This window comes from Rhyacophila brunnea, unplaced genomic scaffold (genome assembly GCF_057557595.1).
Source record: "Rhyacophila brunnea isolate RB1 unplaced genomic scaffold, BYU_Rbru_1.0 scaffold_16, whole genome shotgun sequence".
Classification (NCBI taxonomy): domain Eukaryota; kingdom Metazoa; phylum Arthropoda; class Insecta; order Trichoptera; family Rhyacophilidae; genus Rhyacophila; species Rhyacophila brunnea.
The window spans coordinates 1,267,730-1,281,668 of record NW_028232816.1 but is presented as its reverse complement, the minus strand read 5'-3'; the positions used below and the strand labels follow the sequence as shown (position 1 = coordinate 1,281,668).

The following is a 13,939-nucleotide window of genomic DNA, read 5'->3' as shown; positions in this document are numbered from 1 at the left end:
GTACCCCCTTTATCTTCCAGCATACTGACGTCCGACCTGGCCCACTGATAAGCATCAGTCCAAATTTTAGTAGTGTAGTCTACCGATGTAGCAAACAATTTACAATTTATATTCGTAGGATTTCGTTGCGTTGACCAGTTCCTAACTAAAGACTTATCTAACAACTCCAAAAATTGACCAACAGGAAGACGCTCACGGAAGATATACTCCCGTTTTATAACTGCATTTGTTGACTCCAATGAATTCTTAGTACTAGGGAAACATGGCCTTGACCCTTTATACCAAAAACGGTGTCCTTCGAGCCACACTGATTGAAAATATTCAAGAAAACTCTCAACACTGTCATTACTTTTGGAACTCCACTTGCGTACGAAAAGTCTTGCAGCAACATCGAACATGTCATCGTCACTGCATAAATGCAACGCTTCAATGTCACTCTTGATGTATATTTTATAAATGATGGTTCGTAGCCTATCATCAATGTTTTTAATAACATGGAAGTAACACATCAACCGTCGTTCCGGTGGGCCAAAAACATTTTTGAAGCCATTTCTAAAGGCATCATTGGCATCGCCCAATAAAACTTATGACTTCCACGTTGTTTCAAAAATGAGAAACAAAGTTTCTTTTATTGTTTGAAATATGAATGTGAAGTCCGCTTCACATTCATTGCTACAGACAGCAATGGCAAATGGGTGGATTGCTCGGTTGCAATCTGACGTTCCTATAATTAGTACCTAGTAGAGGATAACCCTGCCAAACCAGTTTGTAAGTTGCATCAGCTTGCATACCCTCACTGTCTAGAGCAAGTCGGAGTAACCGTTTGGTTGATAAGACAATTTTGAGGTCTTGTTTTGTATGATCAACCTTATCCACCTCAATATTGGCATTTGCCACAAATGGCGTGTCATCGTCATCTGAAATACCTTTTTTACTGGCACACCATTCAACTAATTCCGCTAAAGATATAGTTGGCGGGCCAAACTTTTCCTTTCGGAGTGACGTCAGAAAGGACTTCAATTTTGATTTTTCTGGCCCTTCTAGATTGCAGGCACGGAATGCACTCAAAATAGCATTCGGTTTTCTAACACAGTCATCAAATAATTGCGGTACAATGTTTTTTGCTGAGGCTGCAAGACCTCGAGGACCGTCCGCGTGGCTGTCATGCTCATTTATTGTTTTATACATGGACACCTTTACACTTTCCGCACGAAATAGTAGCTGGATTCCAGCAGGGCATTCTTCTTTTCGGTATAAACCGGCAGTGCAGCGATAGCATTCCTTATCCCCTTCGGACGTTTTGTAGCCAATGTGTGCAGTTGTCAAAATTTTGTTATCTTTATATTTACAATGAGTGATGTATGATTTTTGTTTTGTGAAACAAACCATTATTCGCTATTGACTCTGAAGTCCCTTGAGATGTTGATCGTATTTTTGCCTTGTGTTCTTCTGCGCTGGCCCCTTTTTACCACCTTTTCTTCTCGATTATTTACCTCTCTGGTTGTTCATCTTGTTTTTTACCGGCTGGCAGGACTGACGCTTGTGTCGCGGCGTGCTTTGTCTTTGGTATTCATTGTTTGATTGTAGTGCTTTGTTCGAAAGCGAAAAATTTTTGTCAGTGCAGTTAAATTGTGAAAATTGTGCAATAATGGAGCGTAATGAAGCCAGTAACGCCGCGGAGGGACTAGCGATGGAGACCGACTCGAATGAATCGGAATTGCTGTTGGAAGATCCAGTGGGTGAGCTAAGGGAAACAGTTAGATCCCTGGACAACAAGGTATCACAAATTTTTTCAATCTTGACCCAACAGGGTCTGCCTGCAGTGGTGCCTACTCCGCAGAATCCGATGGTAAACATCGACTCTCCGGTAAGTTTTTTACGGCCGCCCGCAAGGCCTGAGACAGCGGAAAAACCCAACAGGATTCCGTTGCCTGTATTTAGCGTCATAGTTCAGGAGCCTGCTTTTCCGACGCCAGACAAAGCTCGGGTAGCGGAACTTACCAGGCTCCAACTGTTCGACACAGATAATTGGGCGGGGGTTCGCTACGCTGAAACCCAAAAACAATATTTGGCGGCCCCGTCTTTCGTTGAGTTGGGACTCAACGATGAGTTACGCCCCTACGACCATTCATCGCAAACAATACATTTAATGGAGCGTACGATTGCCGGCCTCCAAAATGCAATGCTTGCTCAAAAAGAGTGTATTCGGGACGCGTTGCAGCGAGTGGTCGACTCTGTCAGCGACCACACCATCGGTACGGCTCTTTTTGAGACGGTCGTAAAGGAGTTCGGGCCCTCTTCAGCTCTCAACAAAGTGTCTGAGGACGTCACCCGAATCCTTTGTGGAAAGCGGGCAGAGTTAGTTCAGACGAGGCGGAAGAAAATCCTCTCCGGTATAAGAGACACCTTCACCCGAGAGGCTCTTAACAAGATCCCACCTAGCGCCGAACACATCTTCAATAAAGATAAACTGGCGGTATTCCTAGAGAGAGGTGGGGGTCGGGAGAAGGTCTTCGATCAGACCACCAAAGTGGTTGACCAGGTCAGGGAGAGTCAACCTAGCACTTCGTCAGGTGGACGCAAGGACACCTTTCGGAGGCAGGGATATACGAGGAGGATACCAGACTAGGTTAGGGGTGGCCTGCCGAAAGGCCCACGCCCATCCAACCGAGGTTTTCCCAGAGATAACCGAGGTGGTGCAAGGGGCACTTACCCAAGACGCAGGTGACCGGGTCTCCCTCACCACGTTCAAAGGGGGACGCCTCCAGCATTTCCAGGAAATCTGGCAGGCCAAGGGTGCACCACCACCATTATTAAAAATAATAACGGGAACCCGTATTCCGTTTATAAAGAAACCCCCTCTAATAATGCCTTCCGTGCAATTCCAGAAGGATTTCCAAACGCGACAATCGCCGGAGATCACTTCACAAATCGCGGAACTGAAGGAATCGGGAGTATTGGAATTGGCAGAACCATCTCCAAGCTTCCTCTCAACCCTGTTCCTAGTAAGGAAGCAAGACGGCAGTCAACGACCCGTCTTCAACCTAAAACGCCTAAACGGTTTCCTACAACCAAGGCCGTTCAAACTGTTCCACCACTTCAAGGTCCCAACATTCCTGCAAAGGGAAGACTGGTTAGTAAAAATAGACCTAAGCCAAGCGTACCTACATGTACCTATAGCTATACAACATCGCCGATTTCTTCGGCTAGTTTACCAAGGAGAACTCCTTCAATTCACGTGCCTTCCATTCGGACTGTCGGCAGCACCAAGACTGTTTGCCTCGTTAACAAACTGGGTGGCCGAACACCTCCGGGGAAAGGGTATGAGAATCGTCACTTACTTAGACGACTTTCTCATGGCAAATCAGTCCAGAGAGATTCTCCTGTCGCAACTGACTTATATGATAGATTTCATGCAAGCTCTAGGCTGGATAATCAACAAGAAAAAATCTTGTCTGATTCCAAGCCAACAGCGGGAGTTCTTGGGTATCACGTGGGATACTCACAACAATCGGAAATATCTATCAACAGAGAAGTGCACATCACTTCGTCACCACCTGCAATTGCAGATCCAAAAAGGCAGTTGGTCGCTCAGGCAGGCCCAACGCCTCCTCGGGCGACTCAACTTTGCAACCTTCGTCACTCCACAGGGGAGGTTGCATTGCCGACGTCTACAACGTACGAGCGCTCAATTATCGAGGAGCCACCCTCACAAATCAGCATCGATTCCTCCACAAGCTCGAGAGGACATCATGTGGTGGATTCGAGTGGTGGGCTCCTCAGGAAAGATTCACAGGGCAACCTACAATCACTTCCTCACCACAGACACAGCCGATTCAGGCTGGGGAGCGCAGTTAGACGAGTACCACCTATCAGGTACATGGACAAAACGCCAATCCACGTGGCACTCCAACCGAAAAGAGCTGTTTGCGGTACTTTCAGCCATACAACTCCGGGAACAAACGCTCAGGGGATCAGAATTACTCCTACAAACCGACAACAAAACAGTGGTGGCCTACATCAACAACGAAGGGGGCACAAAGTCCGCAAGCCTACTAAGTCTTTGCCGACAGATCCTGGAAATCGCCAACCAGGCCAGTATATCATTGACTGCACAATACCTTCCAGGAAAATACAACTGCGTGGCAGACCATCTCTCACGCAGCAAAATTATCCCAGAATGGCACCTAGTTATGGCGGCTACAGCTCCCCTATTTCAAAGATGGGGACTCCCAGACGTAGACCTGTTCGCGTCCAACACAGCCCATGTTGTCGCAACCTATGTCTCACGAAATCCGAACGATGCTCTTGCACTGTTCCACGATGCCTTCAGTCGACAGTGGGACTTCAAACTAGCCTGGATATTCCCGCCACCGAATCTAATTCCACAAGTATTGGCACACCTGAACATGGCAAGGGGAAAATATTTACTAGTGGCCCCATGGTGGAAGAAGTGTTTTTGGAGCGCAGACCTACAGCAGAGATCACTGGAACCCCCCTACCCGATCCCGCACTTGGAGTCATTTCTAGTGGATACAGTGACAAACCATCCACCTCCACAAGTCCGGGACCTATCACTCCAGTTATGGATAATTTTGGGTGGGCAGAGTTAATTTCTAGCTGGTCGGTAGAGGACAGATCACTTCTCACTTCTGGCTGGCGACCATCCACTTTGAAGACTTATAGACCGGCATGGGACAAATGGAAGACATGGTGCATGGCCAACACGATAAGCTATAATACCCCCGAGCCGATTGAAGTGGCTAGATACCTGGGTCACTTATACAATAAGGAAGGTCTTTCATATAACACTATTCTTGTACATAAGTCAGCCATAGCTACCTTTTGCAAACCTATGATCAGTAAAGACATCAGCAGTAACATAGTAGTGCGTCATATGTTAAAAGCCATATCCACCCGCAAGACTAGACCTACAAAACCACCGATTTGGGATCCTAGAATAATCGTGGACTACCTCAAGAAAACAACACCACTAGTATACAACCTATATGAGGTTTCACGCAGAACAGCTATACTATTATTACTCGCATCGGGACGACGGGTTCATGACCTTACCCTACTCAGTATAGCGGATAATGGCCTAGTCGATAATGGCGACCATATAATTCTATGGCCAGTGTTTGGTTCCAAGACGGACACATCAAGGCACCGCCAATCTGGATGGAAATTAAGCGCTTCCAGTTGCCAAAACATCGATCCAGTTTTTTGGCTACGAAAACTTATCTGCGTTTCCAATGAGAGAAGAGAAGAGGGTGGTAATATTCCGGCATTATTTATCTCGTCAAGAGGCCCCCCAAAACCTGCGACTCGAGCAGTCATTGGAAATTGGGTGAAGTCAGTACTCGCTGATGCAGGGGTACAGGAATCACCAGGCAGTACTCGATCAGCAGTCGCCTCTCTAAATTGGTTAGAGAACTACCCCATAGATGACATCCTGCAGAGAGGTAATTGGCGCCAAGAAGCTACTTTTAAGACATTTTACCAGAGACCGATAGACACACAGACTTCTACAGCGGGAGAACAAAATATGTTGACCTCTCTATTCAGCCCGGTACAAAGCCTAAAAGCAAGGAGATGTTATAACTAATTCTCATGTTAGGTTCATCCACCTTATCTTGCAGGATCTATCTTGCTTTACCAGGTGATAACAAACAGATATCTCAAGGGACTTCAGAGTCAATAGCGAATAATGAAAGGAGTTTTACCTACCATTAAAACTCTTATTATTCTTGTTGACTCTGAAGTCCAGAGAACACCTACCTACCTGGTTTCCTTGAGACATATCAAATTGAATACCAAAGACAAAGCACGCCGCGACACAAGCGTCAGTCCTGCCAGCCGGTAAAAAACAAGATGAACAACCAGAGAGGTAAATAATCGAGAAGAAAAGGGGGTAAAAAGGGGCCAGCGCAGAAGAACACAAGGCAAAAATACGATCAACATCTCAAGGGACTTCAGAGTCAACAAGAATAATAAGAGTTTTAATGGTAGGTAAAACTCCTTTCATTTTGTGTTATTTCATTTATTAATTTGTGAAATTAATTATTATGTGTGAAAACTACTTTCCAAATGTAAGAGTTATTTTTTTTTTGTGAATTTTGTTAATTGCATAGTGCGATTAATTCCCACCCTTAATATTATAACTATTAGTGTTGACTATTGTAACAGTGGCAATGCAGACGCTTTGTCTATGATCAAGGATTAATATGGTTTAGCCGATTGTCTATTCTCACGACTCAATCTCCTTACCTACACGACTGCCTGTGATATTTTTACGTCAATTAAACATTGTAAGATGGATGTAAAACGTGAACTAGATGATTTTGAATCTGATTCAGAAGTGCAGCAATCGTTTAATGTTAAAACAATGCATATAAACAATCCGGTTACAAACATTTGTATAAAACAAGAGAAAGCTCACGATTCCAACAGAACTATTGAGGTTAGGTTTTCCAAATATATTAATCATTGTCAGACTATGCTTATTCTATGTTAAAGTGGTTTCTTACTAAGGCAAATAAAACATTTGGGAGACATTTTGAACTTTACTAACTGAAACATCTAATGAATTATACATCATTGTATTGTCATTTTACAACGATTATTTGACTTGGTACCAACCTATAGGTTCTACGTCTCTGTGGCCACTGGTTCACTTCTTTCATTCATCTGAAGACAGCTTATGAATATTTATTATTAATAATAGATAAACAGTGTCAACCCGTGATAATAGGTCGCAGCCGGAAACGCCCGTGTGTTGGCGCTCAATACAAAATACTAATATAGGACGTGTAAACACATATTATAAAATACCTACTGTCTTCTTTTCAGACTCCTGTAACCAGCCTTGCTGGTATTAAAACTGAGATTGATTCTCTCTGAGTTGATTTCAAAGATGAATTTGACAAAGAAAGTGATCCACAACCATGTTGCTCATACTCACATTGCGAGCCTCCAAATGAGGTACTTATCTACTTACAATATTTTATTCATATTAAATAGGTAGGTACCATTATGCGATCATCTACATTAAAAATTAGGTACTCTAAAATATCTGAAATAACACACTTATTTCTTATTTAAACGCCAGTTTGTTCATTTATAGACTCTCACTTCGATTTTTTAAGTCTCGAACGTATTTCAATTTAGATTAATAAAGCCTGAGCATAACTTTTTGTACAGGCAACGAGTGGTCCACTGCCATACTATTTATTGATAACATACTTACAAGCAAAGTTTGGTATTCTATAATGACTGAAGAGTATAAATAAGTTATTAGTTATTGTCGTTTTGAATCTAACTATATTTTAACTAACTTTCCGACTAGCTACACATTTGAAACTTTTAGAATATACCAGAACACGATGCCAATGCATTCTTTTAATACTTTTAGCCATCTTTAAGTAGAATTGAATTCATTTTCAGTTAATTCTGTTTTGTATGAAAAGTTATTTCGGAAGAAATCCGTAATCCAATCCACTATTATTGGTTGCTAAGTGGGTGGTCCTAGCAACTAAATTAATTATATATATATATATATCAAGTACAAGTTTGAGCATATTGAGCATAATAATTCAACAGGAAATTTAAAAACTTTGTATATAAAAAGTTCTTTTTATCTTGTAATTATTTATAGATGCCTTCAAAATACCCGACCACTGTAAAACTGGAGACTGATTTTGAACGGCTTGACTTAAAGAATGAGATTTTTCAAGATGATGTAGAGCAAAGCATTTATGATAAACATCAACCTAGTTGCTCTTATTCCAAATTCAATACAACAAATCAGGTACATATTATATTATAACAATCTATTCATTAAAAATAATCTCCTAACATACTAATTTAACTTATTAACGCCATCTTCTTCTAAATTGTATCCTCCCTGCATATCTTTAAGATTTTTAATTTTTTAAATAATATTCTCTCATATACGTATACCGTTTACCTTTATGTTAATGCGATATTTGACCTTCTTTTAGATGATTCCTGCAACCACTGCCGTGACCTATTTCAGCAGTCTCGGGTTTTCAGAGAGAATCAAACTACAAGAGGCAAGCGATGAGATACACATCGACGATCAAGACATTACAAAAGAATTGAGGATATATGAAACCAATAAAAATATTGTTAGCCGCACTGATAAGCGTAAGAATATACAATCTAACATCACAGATCCTAAATTATTAGTAGCTGTTATACAGTTGGAGAAAAAATTGTTTAATGACAAAAATTTTGTGTGCAGTTTTTGTTTTGATTTTTTTTCATCGTTGTCTATATTGAAGCTTCACAAAGTGTTGCATAAAAAATCAATAACAAAAACGGATAATTATGTAAGCGTTCGATCCAATTTCGAGAATCTAAACAAAATGACTAAATCTAAAAAAACATTTAAATGTAATCAATGTGACTACTACAGCAATCAATCTGCTTCTTTAAAACTACACAACATGAATCACTCTGGTATAAGGCCATTTAAGTGTAACCAATGTGACTACACATCCAAAACGTCTAGTACTATGAGATTACACAAAATGAGTCATTCGGGTGAAAAGCCATTTAAATGTGATCAGTGTAACTTTTCATGTATAACATATTGTAAATTGAAAATACACAAAATGACTCATTCTGGTGAAAAGGTATTTAAATGTGACCAATGTGATTACTCTTGTATACAATCTGCTGATATGAAAATACACAAAATGATTCATTCTGGTGAAAAGCCATTTAAATGCGACCAATGTAACTACTCATGTATAACATATGGCAAATTGAAAATACATAAAATAACTCATTCTGGTGAAAGGCCAATTAAATGTGACCAATGCAATTACTCTTGTATACAATCCGGTAAGATGAAAAAACACAAAATGACTCATTCTGGTGAAAAGCCATTTAAATGTGACCAATGCGAATACTCTAGTGTATAATCTAGTAAATTAAAAAGGCAAAAAATGATTCATGATGAAAAGCCATTTAAATGTGTTTAATGTATATACTCATGTGTTAGATTTCGTGATATAAAAATACACAAATTGAGTCATTCTGTTGAAAAACTATTTAAAAGTGACCAGTGTACATGTTTATTATCAAGTGTAATGAATGTATACAAAACGACTTATTCTGATGAAAAGCTAATTAAATGTAACCTATATAATTATTCATGTATTAGATTTGGTGGTATGAAAATACACAACATGGCTAATTTTTGTGTGAAGCAATTTAAATTTGTCCACTGACAATGTATTACATCCAAATCTATTAAAATACACAACCGGACTGATTAAAACTCGTTAAAACTGGCATCGTCAGCATTCTCTTGCTCAATACAAATATTGGCAGCCGGACTGTTTGGTTGCAATATTGACACATTGCTGTCTTTCAAGTATATTATAATCATATATATGCAAAAAAGATCCAGCCTGTAAAGTTATTCCTTTCCCGTCAATTTATTTCTAAAATAATGCCGTATTACAAAGTCCAGTGATAGTTGGTCTCGATTCCGATTTCAATCATTTTTGTATGAAAGATCCAATTGTCTTTGGATCTTTCTTGAAACGATTTTGCAATGGTAACATTATGTGAATCACTAATCACCGCCATGTCTACTGAAATATCAGTAGATCTACTTACATTTTTGGGAAACTGAATTCTTGATTTTTTTTCGAACTGCAAGAAATCAACTGATGTGTTTTCATATTTGTAGTTGATTCATGTTTATTCTAATAAAAAACTTGAAATGATTTCCGAATGCTTTTCTTGATTTGTGACGCTATTAAATTGACAAAGAAAGCAACTCAAGACCGCCTTTTTACCCAAAATAATCATTGTTTATAATACCTTAATATTATTAGGTTTTGTTATTATTAGTAGTTATTCCTCTTTATTAGTCTTATTTTTTCATATAAATATAATAATACGAGTACTAGCTGACCCGGCAAACGTTGTTCTGCCATATAAATTATTTCTAGTGAATATTTTGGTTGTTAAATAAAAAAATACCGAATTTATCGTAAGTGTGTGGGGATGGGATCTATGACAGAAAGAGGAATGGAGCGCTGTAGACGATGACCACCGATAAAAACAAAAAAACACCAACCATTCATTTTCTCAATTCAAAATGAGTAATGATGTTCATAATGAATGAATTACCTGTGACAGGATCTCGTTGTTTAATGTTTATGCAATAGCCGTCTTGTCCCTTCCAGAAAATTAGCGGATATTGGAGAGCGTCGTATGTACGGTGTGCGTCAGCGATGAACTTCAGATTATTGTTTCTTCTTCGAATCACGATTTCTCGCGTCGATGTGCGGTCGCCAACCATGATTCCAGCAATGTCGTCAACAACAGGCGCATTGAATCGACGCACGTGCTCTCCAGCTGGTGTTTTATCAGGATTGATAACAATAGCGTGATTGTCACTTTGCAATTCGTGCATGTGTGCTTTGAAGAATTTCAATAATTCATTGTGCTCATACAATCAGTTCGCCGACGATGCGCCTGGCATTAGGCAAATTGAGGTTATTGTAGCCGAAACGTGCATCCACACGATTGTTGTCCTCACCGCCCATGAAGTAGATTTGTAAAAAAATATGTGGTTCGTTTGGCATTGGCAGCAATGAGACTACTTTGTGGTATACTTGGCCTTTGATTTTGAACGTAGAATGGAATTGTTGACCTTTTGCCGCAGTATTGTGAACTATTTCTGTTGCTCTGAACGATGTCATTTGGAAGCATGAATTGAATGTGCGAATGGACTTCAGGAACAGGTTTGAATTTGGAACCGTGCCGATGAGCAAGCCGTTCAATGGTTCCGTTGGTGTCTCAATTTCTGGTAGTTGCACTTTTTCTGATGCGCAACACATCCCGGCTGACTCATGTTTGAATTTAAGCGCATAACAATGGGGACATTCTTTGTCCATAGCACCAATAAGCACTTTCGGATGAGCGGAATATTCTATATCTGGCTCGTACTCGAATGCGAGACGAAGGAACGAAGCGGATGTAAATGCTCGATATACTTGTTGGCGTTGTCAGTCATTTGCTCTGCATTTGTTAACTACGAACCGGCACGCTTGGCTCCGTTCCAATTGTCGTTGTTGATTTCGTTCAGCTCGTACCTCTTGTGATTGAGATGCACTCAATTGCGACATGCTCACACGCACGTTTTTGTTATCTTGTTGGATTTGTCCGTCTGTTCTTTCTGCTCTACTATTTTGCATGTTTGTTGCTTTATTCGTTCGACGGCCCAAATGGCCCCCCTTGCGTCTTGCTGGCATTGTGCACTGTAATACACGCACACAAAAATAGATAAATTAAAATAAATCGTACAAAATTTTGCACGCACTGCGTTGTGATATGCCGAATAAAATGTCAAAATGACGCGATGCTTCTTTTGAACTCTTCTCGGACGTAGCGCCATCTGTCATTCAACAACATAAATAATTTCGTTCTGTTTGAAATACGAACGACGGTTAAATTTGTTCATACAAAAATAATAAAATCGCGAATAAAAAATGGGAGGGTGGGGGTAGGAGAATGAAAATTTGGGGTTATAGGTATTTTTTGATGCCAAATAATAAAAAAAATTGTCAAAAAAATTAAAGAAAATTTTTTCTGGATAGAGATACCCTAATCACCTAGCGGTATGAAATATACTTGTTGACCTATTCTCATACCTAACAAATATACATAATAAAAATCGGTCGAGCCATTTCGGAGGAGTGCGGCCTCAAACATCGTGACACGAGATTTTTATATATATAGAGATAATCTATACAGCGATGAATTGTGTAACCGACAAATAAAATGTGATAATGTCGAAGAACTGCGTTATCATGAGTACCCAGTATCAGAATACCGAATAAAAACAGGAAACATGTATTATTCAAAAATTTCAATCAGGTTTACGAAGTTGTCCTGTCAACTAAATAGTTTTATAATATTTCATAATTATTAAAAGACCATAAGTCGTTATTTGCACAATATATTATTGAATTTTCCAAAATCTACTGATACGTCATGGAATCTTTTGAATATTTTGGGAAAATTTTCTGAAATTTAAAATTCTGACTTAGTGACACTGTCACTAATGTCGAGTGTGCGGCACAGCAATATGTATTAACAATTCATTAGTATGATGTACTTTACACACATTACACTAGCCCTATTACTAGCACTATTATTTTAATTAATTTATGATATTGTAAACATACTGACCTTACTTTTAAGAGTCTTTATGATTTACTTAAGACGATACATCAGTGAAACGGCAAATAATTTTCAACTATACGCGCGACGAAATTTTGGACTCGCTGACATTCGGAGAGAGTCTAGAAAGAACGTCGAGCTTGGTACACATCAAATTGTTTCGTGATGGCGACGGTGGTATTAATTCTTAAATCGTGTAAAGATGACTAAAACGTTACCATTTACTTGAAAAAGAAAACATGTCAATGAATATATTATGATTGTTACTAATAGAACAATAAACAGAACATTAAATGTACGCAGGTTGGATTTATGTGACAAATTATATTTCGTTCGGCAGGCGTCATTTGCACCCGCGATTCGCAATCCGTGCATCGCCTAGCCACGATCTTTTTAGGCCATGCCTCAACTGAGGTATACTTAGCCTTAATATTATATTTCTCAATCATTATAATATGTTTCTAAGGTTTAATTTTATCATAGTAATTTTTGGCCAGTCGGGTACCCCCTGCTATTACCATTTTTACATAATATAAAAAAATCGATCCTGAAAATCAGCTGTAAGTGTCAGGGTCGCGCAACAAAGCGTAGTTTATGGATTGGATCTTCCACGCATATAATATGTTTTACATAATATAATAGAAATTTATAAAAGATCTAATTCACATTGAGTTCTTTTACATTTTTAATTCCGTCGTTACCCCGAACTTCGTCTAGGTTTCGTGTGTTTTTGCATAATATGAAAATTAAGAAGTTTTCACTAGTCATTATTAGGTATGCAATGAAGTATTGCGTTGTCAATTTCATGCAAGTGACGTAAAAATGCACATTAACAAAATTCTCCTAACTGCCTATTGTTGTATTTTTCAATGGTTGCCATATACCCGAAGAAAGGAATAGATTTAATAGTAAAAAGATGTATTCAAAACAAAATGAACCAATTGTTGTATAAATGGTTCAATTTAGCAAGATATTGGTAGTAGGCGAAGTAACGAACCGGTTCTTCTGTGTTTTTATACATTTTGATAAACTTCTGTCAGGGTTGGCAATAAAACTAATGTGGAATTATTATTTTAATAATTCTATCTTATATAATAACTTTTTGACAATGGAAATTCAATTATAAAACTAAGTATATATTATTATAAAGCATGGAAGCACATCTAATGAACTAAGTGTTCCCTATTTTCAGAATTTATAATATGTACAACTACCACCTTTAATACTCATCCTCACGTAGGGGGAATATATCAACATACCAAGCGATTTGGTTGAAAAGATATATTGCCCTCCCAATTAGCATCACCAATGGCAGGTTATTTCTGTTCCTTGAGAGAACAAACAACTGATGCTTCCGATTTCTAAGATAGTTATTAGGTCAATACTACCAAGAATGGCAGATTTTTCATTTTAGCAACGTATAAGAGAAAAAAATACGTGGCCAAATATTGATGTCTTATAGCATTTAAACTACAGTATGTCAGCATACCTAAGAGGAAGCCAGTTGGATAAGGCCACGAATAGTAGGTATCTATATAACCTCAAATAAAGGAGTCTCAAAACTTTCTTTTGACTCGCTCCGCCATAAGTTCGTATTTCAACTGGTGCGGAGACAAACAATTGAAGATCTTGGCATAAAAACAGCAAATGTCACAAAACACTTTTTTTTCAGGAGAGGGTAAAAACATAATATCTTGGTTGTCAATTT

At 38.9% G+C, this 13,939-nt stretch overlaps 1 long non-coding RNA gene across 1 annotated transcript; it reads left to right on the top strand.

Annotated features, from left to right (window-relative positions):
* The first annotated feature begins 6,251 nt into the window (after positions 1–6,251).
* On the top strand, positions 6,252–9,765 carry LOC147074141 (uncharacterized). Its single transcript, XR_015070273.1, has 4 exons — positions 6,252–6,463; positions 6,853–6,984; positions 7,658–7,810; positions 8,004–9,765. It is a non-coding gene; the product is annotated as an uncharacterized LOC147074141 (long non-coding RNA).
* Positions 9,766–13,939: the final 4,174 nt, after the last annotated feature.